Source organism: Melanerpes formicivorus, unplaced genomic scaffold (genome assembly GCF_026170545.1).
Source record: "Melanerpes formicivorus ecotype bairdi unplaced genomic scaffold, bMelFor1.0.p_v2 SCAF_23, whole genome shotgun sequence".
Taxonomy (NCBI): domain Eukaryota; kingdom Metazoa; phylum Chordata; class Aves; order Piciformes; family Picidae; genus Melanerpes; species Melanerpes formicivorus.
The window spans coordinates 7,899,344-7,917,660 of NW_027142375.1; the positions used below are offsets into that span (position 1 = coordinate 7,899,344).

Here is an 18,317-nt window from a genome sequence, read left to right on the forward strand (position 1 = left end):
AAAAAACTTGTGCCCAACCTTCCCATAGTAATGAACACTCCATCTTAGTGGCAGATGATTCTAGAAGGCCTTGTTCTGTTTAGGAAAAATACACCCATACACTTATGTGTGTATGGGGACATATACCCAAGCATCTAACCATGTACCTATTTGCCTACTCTTCTAGCCCTGCATACTCCATTTCACCTTGAGCTCAAGTTTTCTTATCTTTAATGAGAAGACAGTTGAAGCAAATAATAGATTACATAGTGCCTCAATATGTTCTAGCGGGTCTTCTCCTGGAGGCAGAATAAAACCACCAGAGTGGTTGGACTGCTGTCTTCATAAAATTGTAGTAAGTGCATCCTTGTGCTTTCCACATATCTTCAACCAAGATTTTCCACCACAAAGTTCCTATACATATACACCCCCCCCCCCCCCCCCTTTCTCTAAACACCTGAAATATTCCCTGATACAAGCTTCAAGTCTGCATCATTCTCAGACTTAAGCAGTTGACAGTGATGGTCTGACAGTCATTGACACAGAATTGAACTGAAAGGAAGAATGGGAGGCAGGTGACAATCAAAGACAGAAGATGATCATCCCAGTTTCTCTGAGGGATAGGAGCCACATGACAGAAAACAGCAACTTCTGAATGAAAAATACCTCTTTAATAACTGAATTCAAGAAGTCAGTGCATGCAGGCAATATTGTCACTAAAAGCCAGGGCAGCTGGACAGAAAACCTGCATTCTCAGAAGGCACATAAATGAGTGAAAGATGTTATGATGGGATGTGGAAGATCAGGTCTATGAGACCATCATTTGGAATCAAAAGATGGACACAGTACAACAGGAAAAGAGCTGTGAGAAGATCATAAGCAGCCACAACAGAATCTTTATTGACATCACAGAATTATAAAGAAGGTAGACCTGAAAATTGCCATCTTGCTATCTAGCTACCAGCTCTAATTCCATAAGAACTAATTCTGAGAAATACATTTGCAGCTACCAACTGCTCCTCATCATACCTATATGCTGTCTTAGCTTAGCTGTCCAAAAGTGCCAGAACTCATGTCACACCACACTACCTCTTCAGAAACTCTTCACCAGCAGAACAGGCTGGGAAGGACCACAGTCACTGGTTTCAGTTTCTGGCTGATCAGCCAGTTTGATAATTTATTTGCCTTCCTTTTAAGGTCTGAATTTTCTCTACACTGACACATACAAGCCACTCTCAGACATGCTTGCCCTGAAAGACTTGCTCTCAGATTTCATACCTAAGAGCATACCTCATTCTGTCCAGACAGAGAACACTTAGTATGATTAGCTTCTGAAGAAGGCTTTTGTGTGTCCATTCCCAAGGAAGCCTTTAATTCTCTGGATGTCTGTCTATCCACTGAATCCATCCACTTCTTTCACCTCTTGATGGATCCTTAAATATCTTTATCTAATCCTTGAACACACTGCCATAGCCTGGAAGCATAATAAAGACATACACAGAGGTAATGTACCTTCTGCATGAACCTTCTGCTGGAACGAGTCCAGAGAAGGGCAACAAAGTTGGTTGAGGGGTTTGGAACACAAGCCCTATGAGGAGAGGCTGAGGGAGCTGGGGCTGCTTAGCCTGGAGAGGAGGAGACTCAGGGGTGACCTTATTGCTCTCTACAACTACCTGAAGGGAGGTTGTAGACAGGCAGATGTTCGTCTCTTCTCCCAGGCAACCAGCACCAGAACAAGAGGACACAGTCTCAGGCTGTGCCAGGGGAAGTTTAGGCTGGATCTTAGGAAGAAGTTCTATACAGAGAGAGTGATTGCCCATTGGAATGTGCTGCCTGGGGAGGTGGTGGAGTCCCCATCATTGGAGGTGTTCAGAAGGAGACTTGATGGGGTGCTTGGTGCCGTGGGTTAGTTGTTTAGGTGGGTTGGATTGGTTGATGATGCGATGATCTTGAAGGTCTCTTCCAACCTGGTTTATTCTATTAAATTCTAAATTCTATTAAATTCTAAATTCTATTCTATTCTATTCTATTCTATTCTATTCTATTCTATTCTATTCTATTCTATTCTATTCTATTCTATGCTATTCTATTCTATTCTATGACTGAAACAGGAAGACAAATACTAAGACTTTGAGTGGTATGTAAAAAAAGTTTCATCAAATACAAAGGATTGATTCGAGATTTACCTTAAAAGACTAAACTACATATACATGTATATATACACACACATATGAAAAGAATAGTACTGATAAGAGTTTACTTAGATCAGTATTGCCACTCTGTCTGCTTATTGTTAAATATCAAGATACAACAAGCTGGGGGGGGGGGCCAAAAATTTTCTTTGTAGGGGACAAGACAAGCTATGGTGAAACAGAATTTCCTTGCAAAGTGCAATACATAATGACTAAAGGAAAACACAGTCAAAAAGTAAAGACAACTCCTCTTTGAAAGCATCACCAGTTCTACTAAAAATTACAGTGGAATATATGACTTTATCTGAAATTGTCTAGCTGTAGCATGCCTCCAGGAATAACATCAAAATAGACTTAGAACTGAAAAGCAATTTTCCCAACCTACGCTAATGGGGCACTCCATAGCTGAGCAGTTAAGAAGTCAACAGGACTCTTGTAAGTGTATTCAACTTCGAATTGAAGAAGGAAATCCAATTCAAGGAGTTCTCTCTCTTTACTTCTCAGAAGCATCTTGACAGCATACAAAATCGAAAAAGGTCATCCCACTTGCTGCGGAGCCACTTCTGCAGTATTAACGGCTCAAGGTATTACTGAGTAGGAAGCTCAAACTGCCACGAATTCCCACAGCTGTGTTTTTGGGAGCTGTGTTAGAAGAATTTACATCTCATTTCAAAGCTATTTTAAAATATTTATTTGAAATCTATTGTAAATGGAAAGATATTCTTAAATATTACTCACTGGAGGATGTGACAGATTTTTTTTTTCAAACCCTTCCTACACACAAGAGATGAAATTTATCTGCTCAAAAAAGACACCATGAAAACCAAACCTAGCCGGTTAGTCAAAACCTTCCACATGAAATAGCTGCATTGTGTATATATATATATATATATTTATATGTGTGTGTGATATTTATGTACTGAAGGTCAAATTCACCCAAATTTTAAGATGGCCTAACCAACAAGAGCAGTTGCTTTTCTTTAGCTTATGGGACCATACACAAACATAGCGACACAAGTCTTGCATGCAAAAGTTACCCTTAGACAAACTTGACCACTGTGGTGGGTTGAGAGAAGGCCTTGCTCTCCCTCCCCCACAAAGAAAGAAACTACAGCTAGCCCAGTCGGACAAGCAAAAGGGTAGAGCTATATGTACAAGCAATACGGAATGCAGGTTGCCAGCAGGAGCGGTGAAGTCATTGTACCCTGTACTCAGCGCTGGTTAGGCCACACTTTGAGCACTGTGTCCAGTTCTGGGCCCTCAATTTAGGAAGGACATTGAGACACTTGAATATGTCCAGAGAAGGGCAAAGAGACTTCTGAGGGGCCTCAAGCACAAGCCCTATGAGGAGAGGCTGAGGGAGCTGGGGTTGCTTAGCCTGGAGAAGAGGAGACCTTACTGCTGTCTACAACTACCTGAAGGGAGGTTGTAGCCAGGTAGGGGTTGGTCTCTTCCAGGCAACCAGCATCAGAACAAGAGGACACAGTCTCAAGATGTGCCAGGGGAGGTTTAGGCTCAAGGTGAGGAGAAAGTTCCTCACAGAGAGAGTTGTTGGCCATTGGAATGGGCTGCCCAGGGAGGTGGTGGAGTCACCATCCCTGGAGGTGTTCAAAAAGGGATTGGACGTGGCACTTGGTGCCATGGTGTAGTAGTCACAAGGTCTTGGATGACAGGTTGTACTTGATGATCTTTGAGGTCTTTTCCAACCTCATTGATTCTATGATTCTACACAATATATACAGTATTTACAATATATATACAGAAATATACAGCAAAGAAAAATACAGGAACAAGACTCCCTCCACCGGACAGAGGAGGGCTCCCCCCCTGTACTCCCCTCTCTCCCCCTACCTCCCTTTTTCCCCAAAAAGGGTTAGAGAGAGAAAAGGCAGTTATTAAGGAAGAGAATTCTTATTAGGCCTCCAAGGGCATGCAGGATTAGTGCTTATCTGGTATTCAAGGTCAAAACTCCGGCTAGTTGCTCAGAAGCAGACAGGCTGGAAAGGGAGAACAGAGAGGAACTGAGAAAAATTCCAATTGAACTAAAACTTAAAGTTTCATTCTACCAATCTACCAATGAAATTAGTTTAGAATATCATGTTTTCATTTTGATACCAAAACATTCAGCCAGAGTGTTCCAGCACTGTCCCTTTCTTAAAGGCACAGCCTCAAACGGTCACAGACACAAAAGTAGAGATTTCTGAAACCCATCTAATTATATCTGTGTCCTTTTTATATCCCATAATATAGAGTGAAGAAAAAAATATAGTGCACAGCTGTTTCTATTAGCATTCCAAGACCTCTTTAGGCTGGAAGTTGTCATAAAGCTTTGGGAAATTTGCAGATCCTGAGTAGCTTGGGGTATGTTTGCGGTTTTGTATGGATGTTTTGAGAGAGTTGTTTTACACTGAATCAATTCTGCCACATGAGCTGCATGTATACTGAAAAAAATCCCTTGGGTTCTATGAGAGGTATTCCTAATTGTTTTATCACTTTAACCACATAGAATGGGAAAAAGAGACACCTTTGCCATGATACCATGCATGATCCCATGCAGAGCTACAGGCTGGGGTCAGAGTGGCTGGAGAGTGGCCAGGTAGAGAGGGACCTGCGGGTACTGGTTGATGGCAGGCTGAACATGAGCCTGCAGTGTGCCCAGACAACCAAGAGGGCCAATGGCATCCTGGCCTGCATCAAGAACAGTGTGGCCAGCAGGAACAGGGAGGTCATTCTGCCCCTGTATACTGCACTGGTTAAGGCCACATCTTGAGGACTGTGTCCAGTTCTGGGCCCCTCAGTTTAGGAAGGAGGTTGACTTGCTGGAATGTGTCCAGAGAAGGGCAACAAAGTTGGTGAGGGGTTTGGAACCAAGCCCTATGAGGAGAGACTGAGGGAAGTGGGGTTCCTTAGCCTGAAGAAGAGGAGACTCAGAGTGATTGCCCATTGGAATGGGCTGCCCAGGGAGGTGGTGGAGTCACCATCATTGGAGGTGTTCAGGAGGAGACTTGATGGGGTGCTTGGTTGCATGGTTTAGTTGTTTAGGTGGGTTGGATTGGTTGATAGGTTGGACGCGATGATCTTGAAGGTCTCTTCCAACCTGGTTTATTCTATGTATTCTATGTATTCTATGATACCATATAGTATCTCTCCTTTCTGCTATAAATACATCTCTTTCTCTATTAAAAGTCCTTTCTCTTTCCATCTAAAAATCAGTTTATTGTGATCTTTATTTTGGTTTCTGTCTTCTCTGTAATTGTGATTGAGCTTATTTTTCATTTGCTGCACACATTTCCATTCTTGATGATCTATCCCAGTACCTCCTCTACAAAAAAAAAAGGCAAAAGTTAAGCAACACAGTGCTACAAACTTAGGTCATGTATATAAATCCATCTGCACCATAAAGCAGAGAATCATTACCAGTTTTCCTTCCCTCCTTTTTTTCCTACTTTCCCTAGTTTAATTCCCACCTCTGTTACTTACTACCTAGGGGGTTGGTCTCTCCTCCCAGGCAACCAGCACCAGAACAAGAGGACACAGTCTCAAGCTGCACCAGGAGAAGTTTAGGCTCGAGGTGAGGAGAAAGTTCTTCACTGAGAGAGTCATTTGCCATTAGAATGAGCTGCTCAGGGAGGTGGTGGAGTCATCAACCCTGGAGGTGTTCAAGAGGGGACTGGACGTGGCACTTGGTGCCATGGTTTAGTCACGAGGTCTGTGGTGACAGGTTGGACTTGATGATCTTTGAGGTCTCTTCCAGCCTTGGAGATTCTGTGTGATTCTTTTGGAGCAAGCTCATCAGGGCAAAACCTGCCACCCAGTCCTGATATTTTCTAGGGCATAGAGATACTGAATTTAAAAGGAAAAATAACAGTCTAAATGAGATATGGATTATTTACTGAATTCTTACTCTATATGCAACATTAACTTCAATCCTAATGATCCAGCCACCAGCAGCTAACTCATGCTATTTATCCTCAGCATAGCTACATGAAGTCATTGCAGAATTTTAAGCTAGAAGAATTACATAAGAGCATTCTTTGGAATTTCTGCAATTACTATTGATACTGAAGCAGCAGCCACACTGTGTGAGAAACTGCGCAGCCATCAGGTTTGAACAGAGGCATTGCCTTCTGGTGAAGAAACAGCAGACCAGTGCGCATCAGTACCCCGATGTGAAAATTTTCCATCTCTGCAAAGCTGTTGAGGCCAAGAAAACAAGCTTCCCCTTTTCAAAAATTCCATGGCTTGTGAAAAGAGAGGTTGTGGAAAGTAGGCTTCTATGAAGAGACTTCTAAGAAGAGCTGGCCTAAGCAGTCTAAAATGTGAGCTATTTCAGCCAAGAGGCTTTTGAGGAAACTTTCAGCAAGCCAAGGATGAGGGCTGCCAATAGCAGTACTCTTCTGCCTCTCTCACTCTCTCTCAGCAGGAGAACCTCTCAGTTAAGCAAGCTAGTAGTTTTGTGGTGTGTGATCTCCCTTCCTCATGCCATTAGATCATTTGGTGAATTTGCCACAGTGAATGTTTTTGTACAAAATCTCTCAAAACCTTGAAGGGAGGTTGGAGCAAGGAGGGGACAGCCTCTTCTCCTTAATGTAAAGTCACAGGACCAGAAAAAGTGGTTACAAGCTGCTCCAGGGGAAATTCAGGCTGGATATTAGGAAAGAAAGAGCGATATCAAACATTGGAATGGTCTGCCCAGGACAGTGGTGGAGTCACCTATCTAGGGAGTGTTTAAGCAGTGTGTAGGACCTGGTGCTTATGGACATAGTTTAGTGTTGGCCCTTCAGTGCTGGATTGAGGGTTGGACTGGATGATCTTTGTGGTATCTTCTGACTGGATGTATTCTATGAAAACTCTTCCTAGTCAGCCCTGGGGGATAGCTTAACATAAGGAAGATAAACTTTTCAAGCAGTCATGAAACACCTTCAGAATGGAGATAGCTGACAGAGAGACCCATGGGAATATACCATGTATGGTTCAGCAGGATTGTACTCTCCTTTCTCAGACACATAGCCCTGCCAGTGTAAACATCTGTTACTGGTCATGACAGATATATTGAGTATCCTGCTGAAAGCAGCATCCCATTCCTTGCACACTGAAACCAAATCAGCAAGATAAAATTTTACCTTCAGTGATGGAGTTGATGCTGCCCAGACTGCTGCTAATCAAGTAAATGAACACTCTTATGGCTGTGTTCTGCAACACTCTTGTCACATTAATGTGAGCTTCATTTCCTTTGCCTTCAGCCACCTATAGTATGAGAGTTATCTCATTTATTTTTTAATGTGCCATGGTTATTCCACACAATTGCCAAAACATTTCTATTCATACACAAAAATAATATGGATATACTCTAGCAAACTGACTTTGTTTCAGAGAGTAGCAAATATTTAAGGTAAGCAAGCTCAAGCTGCACCAGGGGAGTTTTAGGCTGGATGTTAGGAAGAAGTTCTTCACAGAAAGAGAGATTGGCCATTGGAATGGGCTGCCCAGGGAGGTGGTGGAGTCACCATCACTGGAGGTGTTTAAGAAGAGCCTGGATGAGGTACTTGGTGCCATGGTTTAGTTGATTAGATGGTGTTGGGTGATAGGTTGGACTTGATGATCTCAAAGGTCTTTCCCAACTTGGTTAACCTATTCTATTCTATTCTATTCTATTCTATTCTATTCTATTCTATTCTATTCTATTCTATTCTATTCTATTCTATTCTATTCTATTCTATTCTATTCTATTCTATTCTATTCTATTCTATCCCATCCTATCCCATCCTATCCCATCCTATCCCATCCCATCCCATCCCATCCCATCCCATCCCATCCCATCCCATCCCATCCCATCCCATCCCATTCTAATTAGGGAAGGACTCCTCTCTGCAGCAAGCATGGCAATCACATATGAATACATCTGTTCATATTTCATGCTAATATTTATTTCTGAGTACTAACTCAAACACTTAAGTCAGAAAGAAAAAAAAATGAACATTAATGTGACAACTACATAGCATAGATATGAAACTGTGGATACGTGGGTGGAAAGCCCTTGCTGGACAGAAAGGAATTTGACTATTCCTGGGTCATATAAATGTTTCAGTAAAAATAATGAGTAATGCACATTTTACAAGTGACTTTATGCTATTAAAAACAGTTGAATTGTTATATCACCTTGTGCTGCAATTCTGCTACAGTTGGTTTTGTTGATTTGATTTCTCTACAAGCTCACTGTGAGCTAAAAAACTGTCCAAGGCAGCTGACAGGCTGAGCTGCATGTCATCTTCTAGCTGCCTGAGCTCAGTCTCAAAACAGTTCTGCTGCTTGTCCAGGGCTGACTAGAAGAGGGAATGAAAGCACTGCACTTAAAATTATAGCAAGAAATACTGTTTTAGAAAGTTTGGCTCACAATCACTCTGCTTAGTTACATCAGTTGTTTTAACTGAATTTCTGGAAGTGACAGTTCTGTCCCAGTACACTAGAACTAATTTCTGGGACACCCTAAATAAGAAGGTCAAGGTCAAAATAGACTAGAACTTGATCTCTCTCTTAGCTTCCTTCCTCCTCAGGTTACACCACAGGACTCTGGACTTGCCAGAGATGGCAAGTGGTAATCTATGTGGAGGCTGAGAAAACCATCAGAAGGCTGTAGAACCCCACTTTGGCAGCAAGTGGTGTGGTAAAGCATGGTGGTAACCTGCTCTACTGGGCTGACCTTCTGATGATGAAATAGCTTCACTAGTCATATGCCAAGCTCTCTACCAGAATCTGACCCTTGCATCAAAAGGCCCTAGGTACAGGTGTCATAAGCACACAGCCCCACATGGAACAATATGCAGATGCAGTGGAAAATGGCCAGCTGTTTTTAGAGTGTGTTCCCAAGTATATGGCTTTCACTCTTCAAGGGGTAATTAAGCTCTCTGACCCAGTTTGCCCTTGCATGAAGCTGCGGTACCTCAAAGGAGTGTAGCAAATCTTTGCAGACGAGGTTAATGAATTACCTGAGGAAATGGGAAAGACACACTAGAGAAACAAGAAGTGTTCCTATTATTCATTTCACACCCCTGTGTATTTCCCTGCCCCCCCATTTTTTTTTAAGATCACAGTCTGCTCAGTCTTCCATAACCAGCTATAAAAGTATTTCTATTTGTGAGTTGCTACACGTTGGTATTGCTGCAGCAGCCACAGAACTGTATCTTTGCAGCAATAATTTATGATTTATTAACCAAGTGCCCCAAGTCCTAACAGTGTTATCATATCATCTTATAGACTGGCATGAAATTTTATTCACTGTTATTGGCTCAAGATCACTGATAGATGAAGCACTGCAGAGGGCTTTAATCCTGCACTGTAAATTAAACGCAATGCCCTGAGTAAACCAAGCACTGGAGAGAAGTGTGGGAATATAATCACAATAAATTTAATTTCTAGCAGAGGTCAAGCCCTCTGGGAGCATGGATTTGAGCAAATCAGTAGTTGTACTTTCTACACTTCACAAAATCTTTCTAATACCTGGGTTACTAACGATTACTGTACAGCAGATTCAACCAGGCACATTAAAGCCAGCCTTAAAATCTCAGAAGGGCCAATGGACAGATCAAAAGATAGTCTTTGCCTTATGTTCTTCTCAATCTGGCCTTTTGGCTCTAACAACCCCAGCCAGCAGCTGGTCTTCCAGGCCGCCCTTGGTGACAGTGAAATTAATGAGGTTGGTCTGAGCCTGCAGTTCTGGCTTGCAGTGAGTGCTAGCCAGTTTAGTATGAAGGATGAGATGGAAATGATTGTTGGATTCACATTCGTTGTCTTCAATCTTGATATATCTGGGAAGGAATTAAAGGCACCATAATAGGGATCTCACTGAATTAAAAGCAAAACCAAACCAACAAATCTCTTAGATTGCAAAAGGTGGGTACTGTATGATCTGGCAGCATAGGAAATGGATATAAAACAAACTTCAGATGCAGCCAGCTCAAAACCAAAATGAGGATGACTGAACACAACACAATTATATAAAGAAGGCACAGGACATTTCTTCATTAGCATAGTTTCATTTGCATAGACAGCAGACACCAATGGCCTATTCACTGCTGTACCAAAGAGTCTGTGGCTTAGGGGTAAACGTCTAGCTTCATTACTTACCATAAACTTAGTTTCAAACAGTCTTTAATGAGGTGGTAGTTAGTTCTTGCAATCATATAGAATTGTTAAGGTTGGAAGGAGCCCCAAGGATCATCTCATCCAATCCCCCTGCCATGGGCAGGGACCCCTTACACTAGATCAGGTTGCTCAGAACCTGGTCTTAAAAACCTCCAGGGATGGGGCTTGTGCTACCTATTTCCTTAAATATAGTTCACTTTCCCATCTTCTGATAGAGCTTAGCAGTAAATCCTAAAAAAAACAAGCTGATTGTGACCAGAGGAGACAGCAGGGCTGGTGACTGAAATAGCAACAATCAGTTTTGTAAGTCAACCTGCTAAACGTTTTGTTCCACATTTAATATTTGCTGGGTGAATGAATGTTAGGTTCAGATCTCATTCACTGAATAAGATCCCTTACTCAGAAGGTATAATTTCCTGACCCCTTGTAGTCAAGGAGAGGTGTCAGCCTGTCCCATACAGCACTACTGTTCCTGAAGTAACATTTTGGAGCCTGACAGTGAGGCAATACGAAGTTCATCTTCCTGCTTCTATAGCACAGCATCAATAAAAACAAATACAAAGAGTGCTTATATACTAGAGTGGGTGCTGTGGGTCAGGCTGGTGTGAGCAAGTGCCACAACTTTGTGTCATCGACTCGCAGTATGCCAACCTTCAACCATCACCTGTCACACATGAGCACAAGTACAGTATGTTCTATGCAGTAATGGCTTTGAATGTTTTCTGCCAAGAAAGGATATCCAAACAAGAGTAACAATATTCTGTTTAAAAAAGAAAGGTCAGTAGAACATTTAGATGATGGAACATAGGCAGACACAAACTCCACAAAATTTGGATTGACATTTAAGTCACAGAATCACAGAATCACCAAGGTTGGAAGAGACCTCGAGGATCATCGAGTCCAACCTGTCACCACAGACCCCATGACTGGACCATGACACCAAGTGCCACATCCAATCCCCTCTTGAACACCTCCAGTAATGGTGACTCCACCACCTCCCTGGGCAGCACATTCCAATGACCAATGACTCTCTCAGTGAAGAACTTTCTCCTCACCTCGAGTCTAAACTTCCCCTGGCGCAGCTTGAGACTGTGTCCTCTTGTTCTGGTGCTGGCTGCCTGAGAGAAGAGACCAACTCTCTCCTGGCTACAGCCACCCTTCAGGTAGTTGTAGAGAGCAGTAAGGTCTTTCCTGAGCATCCTCTTCTCCAGGCTAAACAACCCCTTTGCCTCTCCTCATAGGGCTTGTGCTCAAGGCCTCTCCCCAGCCTTGTTGCCCTTCTCTGGACACGTTCAAGTGTCTCAATGTCCTTCTTAAAGTCAAATCAATCTTCAAAGTGATTGCAATAGGATAGATACGAAACACTTCAAATACAATCACAAAAGTCACATCATAACACGAACAAGTATTTTCTGTAGATATTTTAACATTGCTTTGTTTCTAGGATATCACAGAGCATTGCCAGAGCTGGGCACATATATTTCAGCTCTTAACATCCTTACCTGCTTCTGACATCCCTTAGCCAGACGACATAGGCTAAATGCAACGGTATCTGAAAGCACTTCTGCATTTCTCCAAGGATCAGGAGGAAAAGTCATTTATAGAATAGAATAAACCAGGTTGGAAGAGACCTTCAAGATCATTGTGTCCAGCCTATCATCCAACACAACTCAACCAACAAAACCATGCAACCAAGCACCCTATCAAGTCTCCTCCTGAACACCTCCAGCCGATGGTGACTCCACCACTTCCTTGGGTAGCCCATTCCAATGGGCAATCACTCTCTCTATGTAAAACTTCCTCCTAACCTCCAGCCTAAACCTCCCTTGGTGCAGCCTGAGACTGTGTCCTCTTGTTCTGGTGATGGCTGCCTGGGAGAAGAGACCAACCTCTGCCTGTCTACAACCCCCCTTCAGGTAGTTGTAGAGAGCAATAAGGTCACCCCTGAGTCTCCTCCTCTCCAGGCTAAGCAACCCCAGCTCCCTCAGCCTCTCCTCATAGGGTTTCTGTTCCAAGTCCCTCACCAACTTTGTTGCCCTTCTCTGGACCCCCCAGGTCCCTCTCTGCCTGGCTGCTCTCCAGCCACTCTGACCCCAGCCTGTAGCTCTGCATGGGGTTGTTGTGGCCAATGTGCAGAACCCGGCACTTGGATGTGTCAAATCTCATGCCGTTGGATGATATACTGCAAGTGAATTCCTAAAAATAGTCTAGCATCTGTAAGTGCTAGGACATGCATGCCTCTCACAAAACCCAACATCACATGTGAATGTTGTATGCTACTGCCATGCAAAATACTAGGCATGAGTTTCCCTGGTTTATGCTTATATTATAGTGAAATAATTTTGCCACACAGTCACGTCCTTCAGGTAATACAACCTTGCTAGGGCAGGCATGAATTCACCTTCCAGTTCAACAGCATAGAGTGCAATTCAGACACTGCTCTCTCCACAAACTTCAAAACTGACTCCAGCTGGAGGGAATAAACCAACAATTTTTCTTTGTTTTCAATAAACACACAATAAACAGGAGACAAGCAGAGATCTAACAAAAGACAACCTTTCCAGTTTGCTTTGACAGTGAAAAATAATCTTTGCTAAGAGAATCAGCACTAGAAGGCCTATGTGGCGATGTAATAAGCTTTAGAGTTCTGGACTTGAGTACTTTATGGGTTCTCAATTCACAGGAGCAATAAATTACCAATTTCTGTGGTTATCATCTATGAAAGACAAAAACTACCTAATGACTCAGTGGGTTTTATTACTGCAGCTGTTCTAGGTTTTCTCTTAATTACAGATCTGGGAAAAATAAATGTTTTGTTATTGCTCTCACACGGTTCAAGGAGTATAAGCAACAACGATAAACACAGAGGTGGGGGATACCCAGCAGAAATGCCTCATTCTTTTTTTCCTTCCCAATTAAATGTATCTTTTTAGAGGTTAATCCTGGATTCTGAAGAAGTGTAGCAGATAGAGGCACTGTTTATGGAAGTTCAAGATAGAAGACATCTGAAAAAAAAAGGCTGCTGAAGAAATTACTAAAGATGAGTAATACTCTGGTAAATTTTTCTTCACTATCTCTTATTCTACCAGCAGAGGCAGATAGAATGGACTTAATTAATCACAGAATCAGGGTTGGGAGGAACCTCAAGGATCATATAGTTCCAACCTCCCTGCCATGGGCAGGGACACCTCACACTACATCAGGCTGCTCAGAGCCACATCCAGCCTGGCCTTAAAAACCTCCAGGGGTGAGGCTTCCACCACCTCCCTGGGCAACCTGCTCTAGTGTCTCACCACCCTCATGGTGAAAGACTTGTTGATGGGTTGGATGCGATGATCTTGAAGGTCTCTTCCAACCTGGTTTATTATTCTATTATTCTATTACCCATTTCTATTTTTTCTCCATTCCCCCTAGTCCTATAATTACCTGACACCCTAAAAAGTCCCTCCCCAGCTTTCTTCTAGGCTGGATACTGGAAGGCCACAATTAGGTCTCCTCAGAGCCTTCTCTTCTGCACACTGAACAGCCCCAACTCTCTCAGTCTGTCCTCACAGGAGAGGAGCTCCAGCCCTCTAATCATCCTCGTGGCCCTTCTCTGGACACACTCCAGCACATCCAGGTCCTTCCTGTAATAGGGGCTCTCAAACTGGATGCAGTACTCCAGGTGGGATGTCATCAGAGTGGAGTAGAGGGGGAGAATGACCTCCCTTGACCTGCTGGCTATGCTTCTCTTGATGCAGCCCAGGATGTGATTGGCTTTCTGGGCTGTAAGTGCACACTGGTGGCTCATGTTGAGCTTCTCATCCACCAGCACTCCCAAGTCCTTTTCTTCAGGGCTGCTCTCAAGCCAGTCTCTGCCCAGCCTATATCAGTGCTTGGGATTGCCCTGACCCAGATGCAGGACCTTGCACTTGGTCTTGTTGAACATCATGAGGTTGTCATGGACCCACCTCTCCAGCCTATCAAGGTCCCTCTAGATGGCCTCCCTTCCCTCCAGCATGTCTGCTGCACCACACAGCTTGGTGTAATCCACTGTCCCACCCAGTAACAGACAGAGCTCCATACTTTCAAGCAACTCAGAACAAAAAAAAGAGTAACTTTCAGGGCAGATGTTCTCCAAAATGTATCACAACTTTAAATGTCTGACAGCAAGACAGCTTCCTGTAGCTAATTGTTTTGGAACAGCTCAGCAAGAATGAGAAGAAGTGATAAATTCTTGGACAGGAAAGAAAAGGGAAACAGTATTTTCCTGTGTGAAGAAAGAAGGATAAATGCATTTTCCAAAGGAGCCTTCTTTCAGTTCCTGCTGCTTAAAATTAAAAGCTGGAACCGACTTGAAAACTCCAACAAGTAACATAGAGAATGAAGTTGAATAAATCAGGTGAAAACAAGTGCAGAACAAAGCTGTTACCAGGCAATCTCAGTAGGCAAACTGTGCAAGTTGGTCAAACTAGTTCAGTGGGAAAAGCACTGCCTTAAAGTTGCACAGCTGGTGAGATGTTCAAGGCAAGGATAGGTTCTCTATGGAGAAACTGAGTGAATTATATAATAGTCATGCCTCATAAGAATGGAAATTTGTTCCTACAAGCCACATGTGCACATAAATCAAACTTCAAGACATCTTAGAGAATCTTGTAATAACCTAATCATGAAACTGAAGAGACATCACTACCACTTTACTTTGTGAGTGTGCAAAGGATTCGAGCAGGTGTAACAGCTTATATGAATGCAAATAGCAGCCTTAGGAACAATAAATTCATTCCCTTGTCTTCTCTCCTATGAGTCAAAATGACATTGATCTATTATAGTTAATGTTCATGCCCAGTCATCTCCAGACCAGTGGTGCTGGAGAGACAGGATAGGAAACACAGAGATTAAAACACTAAAGCCTATGCCTACAGAATAGAATAGAAAGAAATAGAAATAGAAAGAAATAGAAATAGAAATAGAAATAGAAATAGAAATAGAAATAGAAATAGAAATAGAAATAGAAATAGAAATAGAAATAGAAATAGAAATAGAAATAGAAATAGAAATAGAATAAACCAGGCTGGAAGAGACCTTCAAGATCATCATGTCCAACCCATCATCCAACACCATCTAATCAATTAAACCATGGCACCAAGCACCCCATCAAGTCTCCTCCTAATCACCCCCAATGATGGTGACTATTGACACCACTCTTACAGCAGATGAAGTCCAAAACTCAGTGCCATCTACAACTGGCCCTGTTTACTTTCATGCCTTGACATAGGGTGCTTGGTTGCATGGTTTAGTTGATTAGGTGGTGTTGGATGATAGGTTGGACGCGATGATCTTGAAGGTCTCTTCCAACCTGGTCTATTCTATTCTATTCTATTCTATTCTATTCTATTCTATTCTATTCTATTCTATTCTATTCTATTCTATTCCTGCTTCAGAAAATCTAAGTGTGTGCATTTTGAATCATTTTGGCATGCACTGCTAGTAAGTTGCACCTAAATTTTACTTGCTTCTTTTCCTGTGCCTTCCATGCTGTTCATAAAGCTATGTAATACAACTGATATTCTTTAAAAATTGTTGTTTGGGGATTTTTTGTTCTTTTTTTGGGGGGGATTTTTGGTCTTTGGAAAGAGATAAAATGTCTTATAGATCTTAAAGCAAATATCCTAAAATATTGTAATAGAAATCTGAGCATTTTAAAGCCACATTGAACATGAAGCCACAGTCTAAATTTTATTTGGCTCCAAAATTCCAACTAAGAAAACATCCAAACATGAACACTTAAAATCTCTTAGGCATATATATATATATATACTAAAGCACTTAAGAAAGAAGTCTTATCTTCAGAGATAACAAGTACCTGTAATTATCACAGTATCACAGTATAACTAAGGCTGGAAGAGACCTCAATGATCATCGAGTCCAATCTGTCACCACAGACCTCATGACTAGACCATGGCACCAAGTGCCACGTCCAATCTCCTCTTGAACACCTCCAGGGATGGTGACTCCACCACCTCCCTGGGCAGCACATTCCAATGGCAAATGACTCTCTCAGTGAAGAACTTTCTCCTCACCTCGAGTCTAAACCCTGGTGCAGCTTGAGACTGTGTTTTCTTGTTCTGGTGCTGGCTGCCTGAGAGAAGAGACCAACCCCTTCCTGGCTACAATCACCATTCAGGTAGTTGTAGAGGGCAATGAGGTCACCCCTGAGCCTCCTCTTCTCCAGGCTAAACAATCCCAGCTCCCTCAGCCTATCCTCATAGGGCTTGTGCTCAAGGCCTCTCATCAGCCTTGTTGCCTATTCACTCTATACTGCTCCAGAAACTGGATCCTCTCTCATAAGGAAAGGTTGAGACACCTGAGGCTCTTTACCCTGGAAAAGAGAAGACTGAGAGAGGATCTTGTTAATACATGTAAGTATCTAAAGGATGGAGGTCATGAGGATGGGACTGGTCTCTGTTCAAAGGTGGCCAGTGATAGGACAAGGGACAACAGGTGCAAACTAGAGCACAGGCAGTTTCACTTGAGCTTAAGGAGAAACTTCTTTACTGTGAAGGTGCCAGAGCACTGGAACAGGCTGCCCAGTGAAATTTTGGAGCCTTCTTCACTGGAGACTTTCAAAACCCTCCTGGGCATGCTCCTTTGCAGCCTGACCAAAGCTTACCTGCTTCAGCAGGGGGTTTGGACTGGAGGATCTCCAGAGGTCCCTACCAACCCCTACCATTCTATTGATCCTATGATAATGGCTCACGTTCTGAGGAAAATGTGAAATGCATACATATATTTGAATTTCTCTGAAACTGAGAACTTCTTCTGCAGGCTTCATTCAGAAGCAATACCAGAAGCTGGTGTTGCAGAAGGTTCAAGAGCTCAACACGAGAGCACCTTTGGTAGACAAGGGATGGGAGAGAGGCTTTTATGAAGCTGCTTCACAGATCAGCAAGTTCTTTAACATGCAGCCTAGTACACTTTCTTTGGAAGGAGTACAAGTTGATAAATCTCCCTCGCTGTGCTTCCTGTCGATTGATATGATAAGATATATTTTACTTAAAATTAGGATTGTCTGAAGCTCAGTGGATTTAATTATTTGTAATTATCCAGTTGTTGTCAGCATGTGGCCATTTTATGACAGTGGTATCTACTGTGTGGGTCAGGTTCAACTGTATATCTTTTCAAACACAGAATTAATGTACTATTGATGAAACCATTACTAGAACCAAATTAAAGTCTGAGCTGATGTATTGGTCCACAGGGTGCTGTCAGACATGAAAGGAGTAATTAGTATTCATTACTTCATACTCTGCAACATTCCAATTATTAATGAACTTCAACTGCTGGACTGCACCATATCTATCACTAATACTTTTCTAGTCTTTCTTTATTAGGAAAAAAAAATATATAATGCACCTGACAGCTACTAAAATAAACAAATAACAGAGATTAATCCAGAATGAGGAAAATTCTGCTTATTTGGTAATAAAGGAGTATATATCTTACCAGTGCACCACAAAGGAGACCTCCTGCATCTTCAAAGAGCCACAAAGTGCTAGGTTATGTAATGCCTCTTAAAATCACCAGAACCTATATTTGAATACCTTCAGGTATGAGGGCTCGTGTCTGTGTGTACAGTTCTATTCTGCCACATGGATGCCTTTGCTAAGTAAATGCAAAACTAGACTGCTGTGACCCTAGTTCTTTCCCAATAACTTTTTTCTGTTGTTTTATGTCCCTCTGTATCATGCCTTACAGGCTCGTCAGATCGCGCAGTTTCTGCTCTCTCTTTTAGACCAGTGTAGTTCTAATTCTCAGCAGTTTCTTCTCTACAAACTCTAAAATGCAAACTTATGCAATCTTAGTCTGAAGTATTTCAAATGCCAATATAGAAAAATGTAATAAAGAGGAATCACTTTGAGATCAGGGCAGGGCAAGGGTGCATCTTAAGGAGCTCCATGTATGAAAGATCTGAGCTGTCGTGTGTGGCTTGTATCTACTGTTCAGGCACCAATGCCTGAAATATGG

General features: G+C 42.4%; 1 long non-coding RNA gene and 1 pseudogene across 1 annotated transcript in view; both read right to left on the reverse strand.

Moving 5' to 3' along the window:
• Positions 1–162: 162 nt before the first annotated feature.
• Positions 163–7,213, reverse strand: LOC137448153 (dynein axonemal heavy chain 11-like; annotated as a pseudogene).
• Positions 7,214–7,219: 6 nt separating this feature from the next.
• LOC137448194 (uncharacterized) overlaps positions 7,220–18,317 on the reverse strand; it is a 73,697-nt gene continuing 62,599 nt past the window's right edge. The window contains exon 5 of the long non-coding RNA XR_010988998.1: positions 7,220–7,418. This is a non-coding gene — a long non-coding RNA (uncharacterized lncRNA). The remainder of the gene's footprint in view (positions 7,419–18,317) is intronic.